The 20,763-nt window shown below is 32.0% G+C and overlaps 1 protein-coding gene across 1 annotated transcript in view; it reads right to left on the bottom strand.

Annotated features, from left to right (window-relative positions):
* The window catches only part of LOC126889481 (zinc finger protein 808-like), a 235,214-nt gene that overhangs the window by 163,337 nt on the left and 51,114 nt on the right, over positions 1-20,763 (bottom strand). The gene's annotated exons all lie outside the window — the stretch shown is intronic.

The following is a 20,763-nucleotide window of genomic DNA, read 5'->3' as shown; positions in this document are numbered from 1 at the left end:
TATGATGGCATTGATATTTCCAAGTTTTCAACTTTGATCGCGTATTTGAAGAGAAAAAATGTTGGCTATAGGCCTAAGAAAGCGAGCATTTTTACACGGGAGAAATTTGAAAAATTTCTGATGGAAGCACCGGATGAAGAATTTCTAGTTCACAAGGTAATATAAGCTAGTTTAGGTAAAAGAAATACTCTAATGAAGATTTTTTCATAATTTGTAGGTCGCAATGATATTGGGAATATCTGGTGCCTGTAAAGAAGAGAAGAATTATATATTACTATGAATGACATCCAACAAACCGATGGTTTAATGATTGTAAAAGTACCCAATACAAAAACGAACATCCAGCGTACTTTTACAGTCGTTAATAAACCAGACGATAAAATTCCATATTTAGAAATTCTGCAAAATAATTTAACAAATTGTATCATAAGTTTCAATATTAATAAATAATTCGTTAGTTTTCTTTATTCTTTCAAAAAATAAATTAAAATTAAGAGATTTTTTAACTCGACGGTAAGTGAATTACTTACCGTCAAGTTGGAGTACTTACCGTCGAGTTGGAGTAAATGTCACCTACTGACGTAAAATCTGTCACGGTAAACATTCAAAAATAATCAATCGTGCAAAAAATTTATTTCCATTACGCCGAATTCAACATTATTGGTATATTATAATAGGTAAATGCAAATCTATTACTGGGTATTAGTATTGTTAAGAAATTATTTACCTGATGTATAATAATGGGAGTTACGACTTTTTACCTCTATGTCTTTAAACAGGTAATATGCAAAATAAAAATCGTAAGTGATTACAAAAATAGTATATTCCGTATTTATAAATGCAAAAACCAAATCACAATGTTTGGAACAAAAAAGAACTCTTGTTTTTCATTATCCCGTTTTAACACCCTCAAAATACCATTTAATATAAAAATGGAGCTACGATTGTTTACCACTACCGCATACGAAAGCTATCTAATATATGCACGTATTTATGGAGTTGCTATGGATATACTACTGTTTACCTCAACTGACGAATGGAGTTGCTATTGTTTCTAGACGCCTTATCTAGGCAACTAATAACGCTGGATGTACGATTTTTTGCCACAATATGCTATGAAAATCTGACAACAAGAGGGTGGTATTAACTCCATTTCGGCAAAAAGTGGAGTTACGACTGTTTACTTCCACGGTACAGATATATACCGTGGTATGAAGCTAGGTGGTCACTTCTAGTGAATTTGATTAGTGAGCTGACCCGATCTGGGTATGGGTTGTAACGATACAGAAACACGTTAATTTCTTAAAAGAATTACATCTCAATTAGAGAAGAAAAAGTCTCGTATAACCCTGTATTATAAAATTACGCCGTAAAAAAATTCCTAAGTAGAATCGTAATGTTTCTACGCTTTAGCGTAGATTGATATACACTAAGCGCCAAAATTAACGCACCACCTTAAAAATGGGACATTTTTGAAGTCTCGTATTTTCTAAACCTGTTGTCCGATTTTAGAGATTTTTTTAGTATGTTATACTTAGCTTTATTCTTTAAGAATCTCACTGTAGTAATATTGTTGCTAAACATCTAAGTGTCATTGTATACTGGATGTAACAATGATAGTGTGTTTTTTCCTCAAAGTTCGGAACACCCTGTGGAATATTCTAGCATCTATAAAATATTTAAATTAAAACTCGACTATTATAGCCTTAGGCTTTCTTAACATTTTGTTTTTTGATTCATTTGCTTCTGTTGCATAACGAAAAAGTTAGGTACTTTAACAACTAGCAACGTTATTCATCAATACAGGGTGTTTCTAAATAAGTGCGACAAACTTTAAGGAGTAATTCTGCATTAAAAATTATGCCGTCTTATTTATAAACATATGTCCGCAAATGCTTCGTTTCCGAGAGAACGGGATGTTAAATTGTTTCTTACAAACTGACGATTTATTTAGTTCTCTAAAACAGGTTGAGATATGCAAATGCAATTTGGTAGGTTTTAAGAGGTAGTTATTAAGAATTTTATATTCACCATTGGCGTGCATACGGGTCATATTACCCGTTCATAATCCCCGTATGCACGCCAATGGTGAATATAAAATTCTTAATTGTAAGTAAAAAAAATGCGCAATCACCACCTCTTCAAACCTACCAAGTTTCATTTGCATATCGCAACTGGTTTTAGAGCAGTAAATAAATCGCCAGTTTGTAAGAAAAAATTCAACATCCCGTATCTCGGAAACGAAGCATTTGCGGACATATGTTTATAAATCAAACGGTCATTATTTTTCATGCAGAATTACCCCTTAAAGTTTGTCGCACTTATTTAGAAACACCCTGTATTAATGAATTACGTTACTAGTTGTTAAAGTACCTAACTTTTTTATTACGCAACATAAGCGAATGAATCAAAAAGCAAAATGTTAAGAAAGCCTAAGGATACATTTTAGTTTTAATTTCAATATTTTATATACCCTAGAATATTCCACAAGGTGTTCCAAACTTTGAGGAAAAAACACACTATCATTTTTACACTCGGTATACAATGACATTTACCTGTTTAGCAACAATATTTTACAACGATATTATTGAAGAATAAATCTATAACATACTAAAAAAATCACTAAAATCGGACAACAGGTTTAGAAAATACGAGACTTCAAAAATGTCCCATTTTTAAGGTGGTTCGTTAATTTTGGCGCTTAGTGTATGTTGGTGTTTTTACAGTCTAGCTCTTCGAGGTAAAAACACTCCAGTTCCATTTCATAAAATGTTTATACGCTATTGACGATTGGAAATATTTTGGTGTTTGCACAAGTGTAACTAAATTGTTTCCTTGCGGTAAAGAACACAGAAGTGCACGTTGAGTGCTTCATTATTGATCACTATAAATAAAAGCAACAACATTCGCTATAAAGATAATCCCTTTTCCATGTCAACTCCTATCCAGAATAAACATTGAGAAATTAAACGTAGAATGTTGACTTCATATAAGTGCTTTGTATTTATTTTCTTTTGATTAGGTCGGTACCATTTGGAATGATTAATTAGTATCCATACGACATAATCATACTAGTTGAGTGTAATTTGAATGATAACTTCAGCGATAGTGAATTGAGATGTGATGGTTTTGATGCTTTTCGTTGTGACAGAAGTCTGAAATCTAGTGACAAATTGAATGGAGGTGGTGTCCTAATATTTGTTAGGAGCAAGCTGCAATATCATTCTATCTCTATCAATGAAGACCGTATTGAACAACTTCTTATTTTGTGTCAGTTTGGTTAGTCCAAGTTCATTATTGGGGGTACTTATATTCCTCCTCATTCTCCCTGGGAAGCATACATGTGGCACTGCCAATCCATGGAAGAAATTGTTCTTCAGTATCCATCACTTAATATTTATATGTTTGGCGATTACAACTTACCAAATGCAGTATGGTCCAATCGGACTGGGACGTTTCGCCGTCGCCGTTTCGCCGTCGCCATTTCGCCGTCGCCGTTTCGCCGTCGCGCCACTTCGCCGTCGGCCGTTTCGCCGTCGCCATCCCGGCATTGGTTAAGTTTACAAGAACGTGATATCATACTAACTTTTTTTTTATACTAAATGTCAGTGTAAATAAAATGCTGATGTTGGTAGTTAAACCAAGTTATATTTTCGTATTCAACTATACATTGTTTTCGTCTGAAAAATAAAATATTTACAGTATTAAAAATATGACTATTATCAGATTTCCGGAAATACACAATATTGAGAAAAGGGATTTCAATTTCAATTGTTTTTACTGTATCAAAAATAAAAAAACTTCATTATGCAAAAGTGTTCGAAATATAATCGTTCGAAAACCATTCAAAACTTATATACAAGTAATGGCGACGGCGAAATGGCTCGACGGCGAAACGGCGACGGCGAAATGGCTCGACGGCGAAACGGCGACGGCGAAATGGCGACGGCGAAACGGCGACGGCGAAATGTCCTAGACCCTGGTCCAATGATGAGTTTGGTGTCCTAGTTCATTGTCCAGGAGGTGATCCAGCTATTGATGTGGCACAAGCTTATGGTTACCTAAAATTTTACCAACTAAACTCTTTACCTAATGACTGAAATGTATTTTTAGACCTTGTTTTCTCTAACGATAGGTACTTAGTTATCATAAGGGCGGGTGATCCTCTCTTGAACTCTAGTTTACATCATTTTGGCTATGAAGCTAGTTTGATGACCTTAAACACATCCTCCTCTTCATGTCTGACCTATGATGAATTCTACTATGATTTCAAGAACGGCAACTACTTTGAGTTTAATAACTTTTTGGCTGCTATACATTGGCAGGAATGCTTAGGTTATAGCGATATAAATGTATCAACTCTAGTCTTCAATGAAATTTTTGCTACAGGTATCGCTTTTTTTGTACCTTTGAAACGCTATAGATCTTCTACTTTTCCTAAGTCGTTTTCTCATGATCTTATATGTTTGACGAGAGAAAAGAAGTATGCCCACTCTCTGTACATGAAGAATCGGTCTGATGTTAATTATTTCAATTTCTCTCGTCTCCGATCAGAATGTAAACGGTTGTCTGATGCATGCTTTTCCCTGTATATTAGAGGTTTAGTTGCTGAATTGCAGAATAACCCTTATTCTTTTTGGAAACATATTAGGGATAAACTGTCTAGTCACAACCTTCCTGATTTGATGTTTTATAATGAACGGTCAGCTTCTAATGGACAAGGTATTGCTAATTTATTCAAAGATTTCTTTCAGACTGTTTACTTACCCAGTAATAACGATCTCAAGTTACCCAGTGCACATTTAGATAGCAACATCGGTGCTTGCTTCAATATCACTGACTTTACTGTCACTGATATTTTTGATGGTATATGTTCTCTTCCAAATAAAACTTAAAGCGGTCCAGATGGTGTTCCTAATTTCCTTTTAAAAAATGTGTCTGCACTGTTGTTGGGCCATTACTGTTATTATTTAATAAATCCTTACAGTCTTCTACATTTCCAGGTGCTTGGAAGGAGAGTTTTGTTGTACCCATATTTAAAAAAGGTAAGAAGAATGACAGAAAATTATCGTAGTATATGCATTCAATCCGCAATTCCCAAACTCTTTGATAGTTTGGTAGCTAAGCAGCTGTCGTGAGTGGGCACTGTGTGCAGGGGTCTGATTTCTGAATCTCTGCACGGTTTTTGCAGACAAAAATCTACAGTAACGAATTTAATTTGCTACCAATCTGATCTCTTAAAGCATATGGAAGATCGTAAGCAGATTGATGCTTTTTATACGGATTTCAGTAATAGTCTGGGCTGATTATCGAGAAATAGGCCATTTTTGGGAAAAGTTATTTACCAGCAATTTTATTGCTGGAATCGAATTATAAGATCCTATATATTAATAATATAGGTATGCAAAGTCCTCAGATAGTGTGCTACTTTTTTTATAAACAAAATGGCGCCCGAAAATCGTGTTTTTTTCAATTATTGCTCTATAACTCCGAAGATTTTAATTTTACAACATAAACTCTCGAATAAAAATTCACCGTGATTAAATTCTGCATAGAGACGTGTTTTTCCCGATCTGCTCCGATGAAAATTTTCCTCGGAAAATGCGGGTTTTCCCAACAAAATCTTTAATTTTCAAGTAAAGTTTTAGATAAGTAATTATCTACCAATATTTAAATAATTTGGTGACTTAAAAGCCTTCTTGGTTTAGATTATAGTTCCAGAAGCTGATTCAAATTAAACGAATATTTTAGCAACAATTTATTTGTTAATTAATAATTTACGGTCGCAATAATAACCAAAATAATTATGATACACTGATCAAACTTTGAAATCTTATAAACATGAGATGCCTTTTTAACATTTTGTCGACAAAATGTAAATTTTTTATTTTTTTGCATAATCTTTAAATGTTTAAAAAAATAGTTATAAACAAATTAACGTTTCTCAGAAAGTTTTTATTATATTGTAATTTTAAAAAATAGCTAAAATGCGCATTTCAAATATCTTGAAAATGAATGCTTTAAAACTTTTTTGCAACCATTTACAAAAAAGTTATGAAACAGCAAAATAAACATACGATTACTACGGTGTTTATACATTTTTTTAATTCTTTCAAAGCGTAGAAGTGATTATAATGTACAAGCTAATTATTTACAAAAAAATATCGATTATAAAGTAGAATAATATAGCACTGTAGCTGAAATTTTCACTCTGAGCGACGACCGGCCGCGCGAGACGTACACTTTTATAAATAATATATGCTGCGTGTCAGTCGCTTCGAGTGAACATTTTAGCTCCGACTCTGTATCAGGCCTACTTTTGCGCTAAAAATTACAAAAAAAAGTATTTTTATCTTTGATTAAAATATAACCATTGCACTAGTTTTTGACATTCTTTGTAATTAGATTGTACCATAGACTCACTTTTAAGCTTTGAAACAATTAAAACAAATTATAAACAACGGAGAGTTCGTATATTTACTTTGCTGTTTCATAACTTTTTTGCGAATGGTTGGAAAAATTTTTTAAAGCATTCATTTTCAAGACCTATGAAATACGCATTTTAAGTATTTTATAAAATTAGAATATAATAAACAATTTCTGAGAAATGTTAATTTTTTTATAACAATTTTTTTAAACATTTAAAGATTATGCAAAAAAATTAAAAATTTATATTTTGTCGACAAAATATTAAATAACCATCACACCTTTATAATCTTTCTAAGTTTGATCAATGTCTCATGATTATTTTGGTTGTTATTGCGACTGTAAATTTTTAATTAACAATTGAATTGTTGCTAAAATATTCGTTTCATTTTCACCGGATTCTGAATTTATAATCTATACCAAGAAAGCTTTTATTTCACCAAGCTATATAATTATTGATAAATAATTATTGGCCCAAAATTTTCGTCGAAGCAAATCGGAAAAAACATGCTTTTATGTAGAATTAAATTGGGGTGAATTTTTATTTGAGTGTTTTTGGTGTAAAGTTAAAATCTTCGGAGTTATAGAGCAATAATTGAAAAAAATACGATTTTCCGGCGCCATTTTGTTTATAAAAAAAGTAGCACACTATCTGCGGACTTTGCATACCTATATTAATAATATATAGGATCTTATAATTCGATTCCAGCAATAAAATTGCTGGTAAATAACTTTTCTTTGTACTTTACTAATTAGACCAGCGTATTATAACTATTTTTTTTTTTCAAAATTTAAAGATTATGCAAAAAAAAGAAAAATTTAAATTTTGTCGATAAAATATTAAATAAGCATCTCATCTTTATAATCTTTATAAGTTTGATCAATGTATCATGATTATTTTGGTTATTATTGCGATCGTAAATTGTTTATTAACAATTGAATTGTTGCTAAAATATTCGTTTAATTTTCACCGGCTTCTGGAATTACAATCTATACCAAGAAAGCTTTGATGTCACTAAGTTATTTAATTACTGATTAATAATTACTTACCTAAAACTTTATTTGAAAATTAGAGTTTTTGTTAGGAAAACCCGCATTTTCCGAGGAAAATTTTCGTCGGAGCAAATCGTGAAAAACATATCTCTATGCAGAATTTAATTGTGGTGAATTTTTGTTTGGGTGTTCTTGTTGTAAAGTTAAAATCTTCGGAGTTATAGAGAAATAATTGAAAAAAATACGATTTGTCGGCGCCATTTTGTTTATAAAAAAAGTAGCACACTATCTGTGGACTTTGCATAACTATATTATTAATATATAGGATCTTATAATTCGATTCCAGCAATAAAATTGCTGGTAAATAACATTTCCATGAATTTTGCTAATTAGCCCAGAGTATAAGGCATTTGATCGTGTTGATCACCAAATTCTCCTTAATAAATTGGCATCCATAGGTTTTCATGTCCATTTTGTTGAGTGGGTTAAAAACTTTTTATCTGGTCGTACCCAACGAGTTAAAGTGGGTGGTCTTTTTTCTGATGTTATTACTGTAAGTTCTGGTGTTCCACAGGGTGGGCATACGTGTCCCCTGTTTTTTGACTTATTTGTTAATGATATCGTTAATTGCTTCTTATATAGTAAATGTTTAATATTGGCTGATAATGTAAAATTTTGGCGAGTTGTGAATGATATTGAGGATCAGAAACTTTTACAGGCTGATATGGATCGCTTATTTGATTGGTGCATTTGCAATAATCTTCAGTTATGTGTTGAGAAGTGTTGTTATATTAGTTTTTCCCGTAAGTTAAACAGAATTGATATTGCTTATCACATAGGCAGTAAACCTCTTAGATATGTCTCGTCTATTAGAGATCTAGGTGTTATCATGGATGAAAAGCTCTCATTTGTCGAACATATCAATTCATTATCCGTAAGAGCTTCTAAATTACTTGGATTTGTTCAAAGAAACTCTAAATACTTCTCTATTAATGCTGTTAGGTTGATCTATTGTTGTCTAGTCAGATCTATATTAGAGTATTGTTCGGTAGTTTGGTCTCCGTACCATCAAATTCATATTGACACTATTGAAAAAGTCCAACATAAGTTCCTAAAATACTGTGCTTATAAAACTCAGACTTATATTGAGAACCATGATTACACTGGGATTGAGCAACGTTTATCATTAGCTCCCCTTAGTGTTAGGCGTGATATTTCGGGAGGTGCCTTTGTTTTCAAAATCATTAATGGACTTATTGATTGTCCCATTTTGTTGGATAGTATAAGATTTAATGTTCCATATCCAGGTCTACGCAACAATGTTACCTTTAACACGGCTTTTCACAGAACATCCTACGGTAGTAACATGCCTTTAGATAGATATATGTGCTCCCTTAACGATTTTGACATGGATCTGTTTAATATAAGCCTGGGCCAACTGAGGAGATCTCTTACCATGTGATAATTAGGTTTCATCTTGCAATGTTGTTGTATTTTATTATTGTATTTGTGTTTTGTATAATTTTATTGATTTGTTTCAGTTACATGTGTACATTTTACATTTTATATTTTATTTTCTAACTGTTATGTTTTGAATATCTTGCCTGGTGATTTTTCAAGCCTTTGCTTTTCTTATTTTTACTTTTTATATTTTAATGAATGATTGTACCTCATTTTTTATTGTATTTATTGTATTTTTACTGTTAATGGGGTTTTCCCGTGGGTAAATAAAATAAAATAAATAGTATATTTTTGCGTTTTACGAAAAATTAGTGCGAATTTAGAAATGTAAAAATTCTCCTGTTCTCCTCTGTTCTGATTAGTTTAATACTTGTCATCCGAGTGTTGAAAACCTAGATGTAATTGGCTGTAATAATTGTCTGGTGATATATTTGAGAAAAGTTGTAGTTTTCAGGGTTGTTTATTTTCCTACGATTGGTTGGTTGTATCAGGGTAATGTGAGCTGGGGGAAAAAGGGTGGGGTTCTTTTGGGGCGTTAGAAGCGATCGAAGAAACTCAAAAAAGATCATTATCGATCAGCCAACGATGAAAAGAGGTCGAAATTCTAACTGTGTAGTGTCCGGTGGATGTCATCTTAAAACACCGGGAATACCGTGGAAAACACCTCCTGTTGTTTTGGAACGCAGTTCATGGTTAACTAAATATCTCAAGCAGTTCTTATTAATCTTCTCCTTCTTCTTAGCCTTCTATCGTCCACGTATGGACATAGGTCTCTCCCAACTCCTTCCATCGGTCTGTATCCTGAGCAACATATTTCTAATTTGTTCCGGCTACTCTTTTAATATCATCAACTCATCTCATCTGTGGTCTTCCTCTCGGTCGTTTACTTTGGTAAGGTCTCCAATGTTGTATCGTTGCATTCCAACGTTGGTCTTTTTGTCTAGCAGTATGGCCTGCGAAGCTCCATTTAAGTTTGGCAACTTTTGTTGTTATGTCCTCGACTTTTGTTTTTGATCTTACCCAGTATCGTTCCTCTTTTTATCTGACAGTCGTATACCTAACATTGCTCTTTCCATAGCTCTTTCTGTTGTGGCTAGTTTATTCATATTTGCCTTGGTTAGGGTCCAGGTTTGACATCCATATGTCATGATAGGAAGGATGCACTGGTTGAACACTTTGGTCCTCAAATATTGAGGTATTTTGCGGTTCTTAACTATCCAACCAAGTTTTCCAATCCTGCCCATGCTAGTCTTGCTCTCCTAATAATTTCCGCACTTTGGTTTTCTTTGTCAAGTTTCAGGATTTGGCCTAGGTAGATATATTCCTGGACTATTTCTATCTCACTGCCATTTATAGTTATACGTCTGGGGTCATCTGTGTTTGTCACAGTGGCGGCTCGTGATGTTTACAATAGGGGAGGCTATACCTAACTGTAAAATATCTAGACAAATTTGCACTAGCAAAAAAAATCATCCAAAAAAATCTAATTTAAGGCCCCATTTTTTTTCACCATTTTTTATTTACATTTTATATCGTCATAATTCATAATTTCATAATATCATATCATTTTAAAAATAGTTAGTATAATTGTAAAAGTGTATTACCAGTTTGTGTCGTTTATTTGTTAACAATTCTATCTCTGTAAGTAGATGTGCATATCAAAATAAATACAGATTTGAAGTTGTGCAGTCCATACAGGTTGAAGGTTCACATTGTTTAAGATACTCAACTGATTTGTTTTAATTCTTAAAGCGGCTTACTCTGCGAATCCAAAAACACGGTAAATTACCGATATTTTGCTTTGCATTAGAGATATCGGAAAAAGTTATTTAAACAAGTTGTTCCAAATATTATTCTAATTCCACATACCAAATTTCATCACAAAATTCGCACTTTTAGTTTTTTCATTATTTGTAGTCAGGATCCTAAAATCCGCAGAGGAGGCTGCTGGCCGTAAAATCTCACTTGCCCGATCTCCGGGCAGCGTGTGCGTTAAGCGATGCAGCTCCTAAGGAGACCGGGTCTCCTTAAACCATCCTTCGCTCGCTACTGGGCTACGCGAAGCATTAGCAAGTGAGATTTTCCGGCCAGCAGTCTCCTCTGCGATTTTAGGATCCCGACTACAAATAATGAAAAAACGAAAAGTGCGAATTTTGTGCTGAAATTTGGTATGTGGGGTTAGAATATTATTTGGAACAACTTGTTCAAATAACTTTTTACGATATCTCTAACGCGAAGCAAAATAACAAAGTAAACAAAACAGTGTAGTGTGTGTAAAAAATTTATGGGGAGGCTAAGCCTCCCTTGCCTCCTCTGACCAGCCGCCACTGGTTTGTCATCATTTTTGTTTTCTTCATGTTCATTTTCAGGCCGACGTATTGGGAGTTGCCTGCGAGTTCCTCTATCATAATTTGCAGTTCCTCGAATAAGCTCGCTATATAATCACAATGTCGTCAGCGAATCTGAGGTGGTTTAGCTTCTTGCCATTAACGTTAATGCCATATGTTGACCAATTTGTCGTTTTGAAGACGTCTTCTAGTGCTAGGTTGAAAAGCTTTGGCGATATTACGTCTCCTTGTCTCACGCCTCTCTTAATCCCTATAGGGATGGGATTTGTATTTTCGTCTAGTTGTACTGTCATAGTTGAATTTTCATATATATTATGTATTAGTTGTCTATATCTCGAATATATTCTACAATTATTAATAGCTTGTTCTATGGCCCACATCTCGATACTATCAAACGCCTTTTCATAGTCTACGAAGGCAATAAATACAGGTAGTTGGTATTCATTTGCCTTCTCTATCAATAGTCCAGAGAAATAAGGTTTTTCTCGTGACACATCCCCCTCCAGGCCGAAACCAAATTTTTTGAGTAGTATGGACATCTATATTATTAACCTATATGTTTCCTGCAGCCGATTTTGATGATATACATAGTTATAAACAAATGAAGATCGAAAAACGGTAAATTGTCGCTTTTTTCGCCTATTACCAAAAAGTTAAGCACTTTAAACAAATTTGAGAGTAAGAAACTCATAAATCGTATAAAATACTTCAATATGGCATTCGCTGAATATGTCCAACCTTATTGGTTGCTTAGAAAATTGCAAAATAAATCATAAATATTGAGTTTTTATAAATATTCGTAACTTAGGTAAAAATTAACTTAGAATCTTCTTATTACGCGGAATGCCGAGACTTCTTGTACTTAAATTATATTTTAAATTTCAAAGCAATTGGTCAAATAGTTTAAAAGTTATTTAATTTATTTTTCCCAAATTCATTTTTTTTGCAACACTATAAGTCAGAAAATTATGAGGTTACAATAATACTTCGGACAGTTTATGAAAGAAGAACATTTATACTATTACCTTAATTAAAAATAAATGACAAAAAATAATTTTAAACAGTGTAAAATTATTTTGCAAAAACATGTCCATTTTTTGCTTACTTATAAACAATTAGAATCACTTTTTAACCGTTACCCGTAGAACAATTATTTTTTCAAATTTAGAAAGACTGAATTTTTATACACATTTAGAAAGAAAAACAACTGTTCTAGGACATTTAGGGACAAAGTTAGCCCCCCCATTTTTTTAATTCACATGTTTTTGCAAAATTATTTTGCAATATCTATAATTATTTTTTGTCATTTTTTTTAAATTAAATTAATACTGTAAATTTTCTTCTTTCATAAACTATCCAAAATATTATTGTAACTTCATCATTTTGTGACTTACAGTGTTGCAAAAAAAATTAATTTTGGATAAACAAATTAAATAACTTTTAAACTATTTGACCAATTGCTTTGGAATTTAGGGTGTAATTTAAGCACTATAAGTCTCAGCATTCCATGTAATAAGAAGGTTCTAAGTTAATTTTTACATAAGTTATGAATATTTATAAAAACTCAAAATTTATGATTTATTTGGCAATTTTCTAAGTAACCAATAAGGATAGACATATTCAGCGAACGCCATATTGAAGTTTTTTATACGGTTTATGAGTTTATTACTCTCAAATTTGTTTAAAATACCCAATTTTTTAGTAAGAGTCGAAAAAAGCGAAAATTTACCGTTTTTTGATATTCATTTGTTTATAACTATGTATATCATCAAAATCGGCTGCAGGAAACATATAGGTTATTATTATAGATGAGCATATTACTCGAAAAATTTGGTTTCAGCCTGGAGGGGGATGTGTCACCAGCACGATATTTTTTTTCCTTATTTCTCTGAACTACAATGTTCTCATTGTCAGCAGATGGTCTGATGTACTATATTCTTTGCGGAAACCAGCCTGTTCCACTGGTTGGTAATTGTCCATTTTGTAGGTCAACCCGTTGTTAATAATTCTCATAAACAGTTTGTATACTTGACTGAGCAACGATATCTGTCTATAATTCTGTAGGTCACATTTGTCCCCTTTTTGTGTAAAAGTATTACTAGACTTTCGTTCCAGTCTTTAGGGATCTTGCTATTATGGAGACATTTATTAAATAGCTCTGTTAGAATAGGGATTGTTACTGTTTTGCTTGTTTTCAAGAGCTCGGCAATTATACCGTCCTGTCCTGGAGCTTTATTATTTTTTAGTTCTTTTAAAGCTCTTTCTATTTGGAATCCCTTTATATTTGGTAGTACTTCCAATCCCACGTTTTTTATTTTTCTTTTGACGTTCTCCTTTGTCGATTCATTAGGCTGGCTTTGCGAGCTGTACAAGCTTTTGTAGAAGTCTTCGACTATTGTTGTTATTTTATATTTGTCCTTCTCTTCCTTACTATTGGCGTCTTTAATTTTGATGATTTTTTGAACACCCAATGCGGGTCTTAAACATTTTAAGCCTCTGTTGTTTTCAATGACTCGCTCTATTAAGTTCTCGTTCCATTTTTGTAAGTCGCTTAATTTTAGTTCTTTTCTAATTGTTTTATTAAGTTCTATGTATTCTTGAGTATGGCGTTTGTTTTGCGTTAGTAGTTGTCTTCTTTCTGTCATTAGTTGTTTAGTTTCGTTGCTTATTTTTCTTCTTTAGTACTTGTTTTCTTTGCGACCTGTAGTCCGGCTTCGAGAAGTTTTTGTTGATTTCGTCAATTTCATCTTGATTATGTGAAGGATCATATTCAAACTTATCCGCTAAGACCTCTCGGAATTGCTCATTTGTTTTTACTTTAAAGGCATCTATTCGCGTTGTTTTTTTAAATATCCTTTTTCTCTCTTCTTTCATGTTAATATTTATTTTTGCTCTAGTAATAATCGTAGTGAAATGAAGTCGTTTTTTTATTACGTTACTACAAGTTAAGTTACTAAAACAAATAATGCATTGCTGAACTTTTCAAACTACATACTACTGTGTATTGTAAAAGTGACCGTAACATCCAGACTTGGCGTTGGAAGCTGCAGGACATTTGCAGAGACGCAAAGGTACCTACTTAACATTGTAAATTTATTTGTATTTGTGGACCTTCTTTGTGTACAAAAAAATGTAAAACCAGAAAGAGGTTAACATTCATTTTTCTTTTCAATATTTTTTGTTTAATAAATAGTATTCATTTGTAATAATTGGAAAGGGAAAGACACGGTAAGATTTGTACACACTTCTAAGTAGGTCAAAACGGCAAACAGGTGTATGTTCTCAAAAAATCTTTGATAGTGTGTAAAAAATGTTTTACACATTTTTTACACACTATCAAAGATTTTTTGAGAAATGTTTTACACATTTTTTACACACTATCAAAGATTTTTTGAGAACATACACCTGTTTGCCGTTTTGACCATTTGTAATGTTTGCTTGTTATTAATTATCCATCTTTTGTCTCTCTGGTCAACTGAGTAAGAAATAATAAGGTAGGTTTTATATATCGTATGTGGGTAGCTTATGGGGGGACACTAATTTTGTCTACGAGTAATGATTTTTCTTTGGTAACAAAATATGACTTTCTGTTAAGTGAAGCCTCCTTTGAGTTTTCCTTAGTTTACAATAAGAATCTTAATCTTTATATTATTTGCATTTATAGATCACCTGCTTCTTCCGTGGAACTATTTTTTCAGAACCTGCTAAATTTGTTAGATGACCTGCCCCATAAAAGTAGAAAAATTTTATGCGGGGACTTTAACATTGATTATGCTGCTGCTTGTACTACACGAATATCCTTGGTCAACATATTTGAATCGTATGGTCTAACAATGCACGTTGATTCTCCTACAAGGATTACAAAAACTTCATCTACCATAATTGATTATACAGTCTCAGATTTCTCACCACTTGATGTCCACTCTACAATTATTAATGCTGGACTATCTGACCATGAAGCAGTTTATACGAAGTTTAATATCTCCAGCAAACTCTCCTCGAAAACCCGACGTTTAGGCAGGATTTTTTCCACCCGGAACTTTCGTAAATTCCAAAATTTATGCTTAACCTCTGAGTGGCGCTTTCCTGCCATGGACGTGAATAATAATTTCAGTGAATTCTTAGATAAGCTTATCTTTATCTTCAATAAAGCATTTCCTTTAATTGCAATTAAGCCAAAACATCACAAACCCTGGACTACTAAAGGTATCCGAATATCTTCCAAGAATATGCGTTCTCTTCTCTATATCAAGAAATTTACTACCAACGTCTCTATCACTGAATATATCACCAAGTATAGGGCAACCTATCTTAAACTTATAAAATCAGCTAAAAAAGTCTACTACCAGAACCGTCTGGGAAGCTCCAAAAGTGTTGCAAAAGAAACTTGGTCCATAATAAACGATCTTCGAAATAAAACCCACATTTCTCAAACATTTTCCCTTCCAGACCCTGAAAATCTAAATGAATACTTTGTTAATGTGAGTAAAAATATTACATCAACTATTTTGCCACAACAAGATCCCATTTCATATCTCCCTAATTCAAGAAAGGTCTCGAATTCATTCTTTATAAAACCAGTCGTTAAATCTGAACTAATCCAAACAATTATTAGTATCAAAAGCAAATCTTCCTGTAGTACTGATGGTCTATCGATCAAAATTTTTTCTAATCTTCCAGAAAATGTGTTAGAAGTCCTCATCTCACTAATTAATGATTCCTTTGAGAAAGGTAAATTTCCAGAGTGCCTGAAGACAGCCATCATTATGCCTCTTCATAAGGGTGGTGAAATATCTAATACCTGCAATTATAGACCTATTGCACTACTACCGGTACTCTCCAAAATTATTGAGAGACTCATAAAAGCCCGACTTATGTCCTTTCTAGTTGAAAACAACATTTTATCACAAAATCAGTTCGGCTTTTTAAATAATAAATGCACCACTGATGCCATGTTTTCTGTACTACATGAGGTTTATCAAGCACTGAACAATAATCTTTACACTGCCACCGTTTTTTGTGACTATGCCAAAGCTTTTGATTGTGTAAATCACAACATTTTGATAAAAAAACTAAATTTCTACGGAATTCGAGGCATTTCTTTAGATTGGTTCCAATCTTACTTGGAAGATAGGAAACAACTGGTTAGAGCAAATGATAAAGACTCTAGTCTCAAAAACATTGTATGTGGGGTACCTCAAGGTTCAGTATTGGGTCCTCTACTTTTCCTTATCTTTATTAATGACATCACTAATTTAAAAATCGATGGAAACATCTTTCTTTTTGCTGATGATACCAGTATCACTTGGAGCAACTCAAATATTGCAACTCTTCATGCTACTATAACTTCTGATCTACTTGCAATAAAAACCTGGTCTGACTCAAATTTACTCTCGTTTAACGTAGATAAAACAGTAGCATTGTCTTATAAAGGAGTTCTTCAACCCTTACCTCTTAATAACAGCCAGATCAGTACCGTTGATTCTGTAAAATTTCTTGGCATTTTTTTAGACAGCAACCTTAAATGGTCCCTCCATATCGATTTGTTACGGAAGAAACTCTCTTCAGCCTGCTATGCTATCAGATCTGTTTCGAATGAACTCAATTTAGCATCTTACAAAATAACATATTTTTCTTTGTTCGAGTCACATCTTCGTTATGGTCTTCCTTTTTGGGGTTCTGGTACAGCTGCCCAATTCGATGTTATTTTCAAATTACAAAAAAGAGCTATAAGATATCTGTTTGGCCTCAGAAGAACAACACACTGCAGAAGTTACTTCAAAGATCACGGAATATTAACCCTTCCATCTTTGTATATTTTGGAAACTGTTTGCTTAATTCGTAAACATCTACATGTCTTTCCACCAAGACATAATCATCACTACTTCACGAGAAATTCTACGTTTGACGTCTATTTGCCGACCCCGTCCTCGGAGTTAGTAAAGAAATCGATATATATTATATTCCGCAAAAAAAATGTACAACCATCTCCACCTACAACTAAAATCTGCACCATCTTTTCCCAAATTCCGTAAATTGACAAAAGCCTACCTGTCTGAAAGACCATATTATTCAGTAGAAGATTATTTTAGTCAATAACTAAGAAATTACAGTACCTTTTGCACAAGTAGTATTTTTATTATTTTTTTATCTATATTTGGGTGTCATATGCAGCAGCTTAACTTTTTAACTTTTAAACCTTTTTTATTAATTATTATTAGGTAGACTATGAATTTGCAATTTATTTAAATTTTTGCAATTGATTATTTCTGTTTTAACTTCGATTTATTTATTTATTTTATTTAACTTATTGACGATTTATGTAATTTTAGTAAATTGGATTGTTACTGTTTTGTTTTTTTTTACTATTTATAAGCTTTGTCGATAAAATTGTAAAATTTTTCATGGCAATAAAGCATATTTCTATTCTATTCTATATCTTTATATAGGGTGTCAATTTGAAAAGTTGCCACCCTATAATTTGGTCCCTATAGAAAATCTAAAAATATACAAAAACATGTCAAATTTATTTGTGAGGGGGACATTTTGTAGGCCAAGTGAAACCGTACAGATATTAAGTATTGAGTTCAGAATTCCAAAAATTTTTTTGGAGTATTGAACTCCAAATTGAATTTTTTTTGGATGTTGAAGTATTTAGAGTATTTTTTTGAAGTATTTTTTGAAAAATCAAGTAAAACCGTAAAAATATTAAGTATTGAGTTGAGAACTCCAAAATATTTTAAAGTATTTAGTCCAAGATTTTTCCAAAAGTACTGAAAAGAAATATAAGGTATGGGCTATTTTTAAAAAGGTAATCGAATAACCTTCAAAATGAGGTATCACTCAACCCCCCTTTCCATTAAAGATTTTGGGGGTTGTGTCCGCCCCCGCTAGAGGGTTGATGTAATTTAGTTGAAAACTGGTCTACAAAATGTCCCTATCACAAATAAATTGACGTGTTTTTGTATATTTTTAGATTTTCTATAGGGACCAAATTATAGGGGGTGGCAACTTTTCAAATTGACACACTATGAATTTATATTTATCTTGAGATAATTAGGTATTTTAAAACCTTTTTATATACTTGGCTTGGTTGGTGTCACGGACTCCGCAAATTTTATAATCCATTTTAAAAATAGTTCTAGGCTACCTAGACACCTGAAATTTTCAGGATGGCTTAGAACTAGCTAACAATGCAATAGTTTACTGGGTGATATTATACAGGGTGATTAATAATTAGTGGGGTGAAGCTCCGTAGATCCGTTATAGTAATGTATAGCGATAAAACTTAATAACAAAAATTGTAGCGAACTTTGAGCTTCACATTACAAAATTAGTTAGAATGTTACAGGGTGTTCGATAGCATAGTGGCAGACCAAACTTATGTTTTTGAAGTTATACTTCTTTAGGCGCGATTGAGATTGAGCGTGAATTTATATTGATCTGCGCGTATGCGCACACCGACAGTTTGGTATTAGTCTTTATACGGGCTCTGATTGGGTGTTGAAATGATCTGTCAATAATTGTTCAATATGGAGGTTATCGGTAAACAAAAATGTTGTATAATATATTAGTTTTTATTGTTGTGAGGACAGAAATAAAATCAAATTTATAATAATAGTGACTTTTTAAATAGTTTTGAAAAGCCACAGGTACGTAATTCTAAATGTTTCAGCTGTATTCCGATAAAAAATTATCTTCATACCTATTTGGAAAATGTAAAAAAAATAATGTACTTACCTAGTACTTGCTATGCTATACCCCTAGTAGGCAATGCTTTAATTTACATAATCTGATTACGAACAAACTTTCTACAAATTTTCATCTAATGTATCGTTTTCTTACTCTATATATTGTATTTTAATTCGACAAAAATCAAACTAATAAAAATTCATATAAACAAAATGTCAAAAAGTTGTTCAGTTTGTGTATATTCCCACATGACGTATATGCGAAGGTAGTGCAGTTTGAAATCGATTCGACTCTCGTACGGCGGGATACACGGGAAGTAGGTTCAAGCCCAATGCAAGTTATATCATTTTTTAATTTTTTTTTTATAGATTTTATGATTGTAAGTATATTATTATATAATTTTTTTCAGAAAATACGTATTTAATTAAAATTTTTGGCAACAATTATTGTTCAGAAATCATTTGTGGCATTTTTCAATGTGATTGTGTGTTTTATTCTTTTATTTTTTAAATTTTTGGTATTGTTTTAATAAAAAATTTTGGAAAGTAGTAGAGAAACTGTTTAAAGTATATTGATTTCGTTGAAATCATATAATAGAAGTATAACTTCTTACGTGCGTACAAAGTACACACATTCTATTTTTTTAAATAGAACACCCTGTATTTTATTTTATATTCGAAATGTTCGTAACTTTTCGATTACAAAAATATAAAGGTTTGGTATGTTATACGGGGTATTTACAAAGTTATAACCAATTTTATATGAAAATCGTAACAAGTTTAACTACCTGTATAAATAAACGCAAGCACAAGGTCAATGGTTAATTGACATTAAATTTTTTATTTATTGTCAAAATTTTCGAAAATGGTTGTGTTGCTAATTTTCTTTATATTGAATACAGGGTGAGTCAAAACGCAAGTACATTATTTTCTCAGTAATTTTAAATAGAACACCCTGTATTTTATATCATTATCGAAAAGTACCATACTATAATTTTTGTATAACATTCCCTATGTGTAAATTTATTAGTTTTCGAGATAATATCATTTTTCAGAGCAAAATTATTAATAATTAGGGGTCTAAATTTTTCCAAATTTTAAGTAAGCCATGACTGAATAATTGTCTAAAACTTACAATTTACGATTGCTGATTATCAATCTGTAATCAAAGTTGGCTACAATTTGTGTTATTAACTTTTATTACTATCTATTACTTATAACGGATCTACAAAGCTTTACCCCACTGACCAATCACACTGTATGGATAAATCGATTTTTTTTAATTTCAAACTATTTTAAAAATGTGACTAATGCAATATTTGAAAGTACGTTAATAAATCGATATCTACAAATTGATGGTGCCTCAGTGGCATTAGACTGCAGATCGAGAGGTCCCCAGTTGAAAACCGGCTGTTGCGTATATATTTTTAATTGTTTTAATAAATAATTAAAAGTGTATATACTTAAAATTATATATACCATTTTAAACAACCGTGGTATTATCAAAAATACTATTTTATACTAGTGTAATTTTTGGAATCATAATTATAAATTACAGTAAATACACCTACTAAAAAATCATATTTTATAAGTTAATTATTCTTTCCAAACATGTTGTGTCCTATATGTACAATAACAAAACCGTGATATTATAAAAAGTACTTTTTTATTAGAGTGTAATTTTTGGAATTTTAAGCATGTTATCGTTAAATCGTTTATCATTAAGTTATTTTATATTCTTGCCTATAAATAATAAAAAGGTTTTAAGTATTATAAAAAAGTTTTTTTATTAAAGTGTAATTATTTATTTAATTAATTTTCATTTGTTTGGTTTATTTAAAGAG

This window comes from Diabrotica virgifera, chromosome 8, assembly GCF_917563875.1.
Source record: "Diabrotica virgifera virgifera chromosome 8, PGI_DIABVI_V3a".
NCBI lineage: Eukaryota > Metazoa > Arthropoda > Insecta > Coleoptera > Chrysomelidae > Diabrotica > Diabrotica virgifera.
Note: the sequence above shows the minus strand (reverse complement) of the source record. Positions and strands in the feature narration are given on the sequence as shown.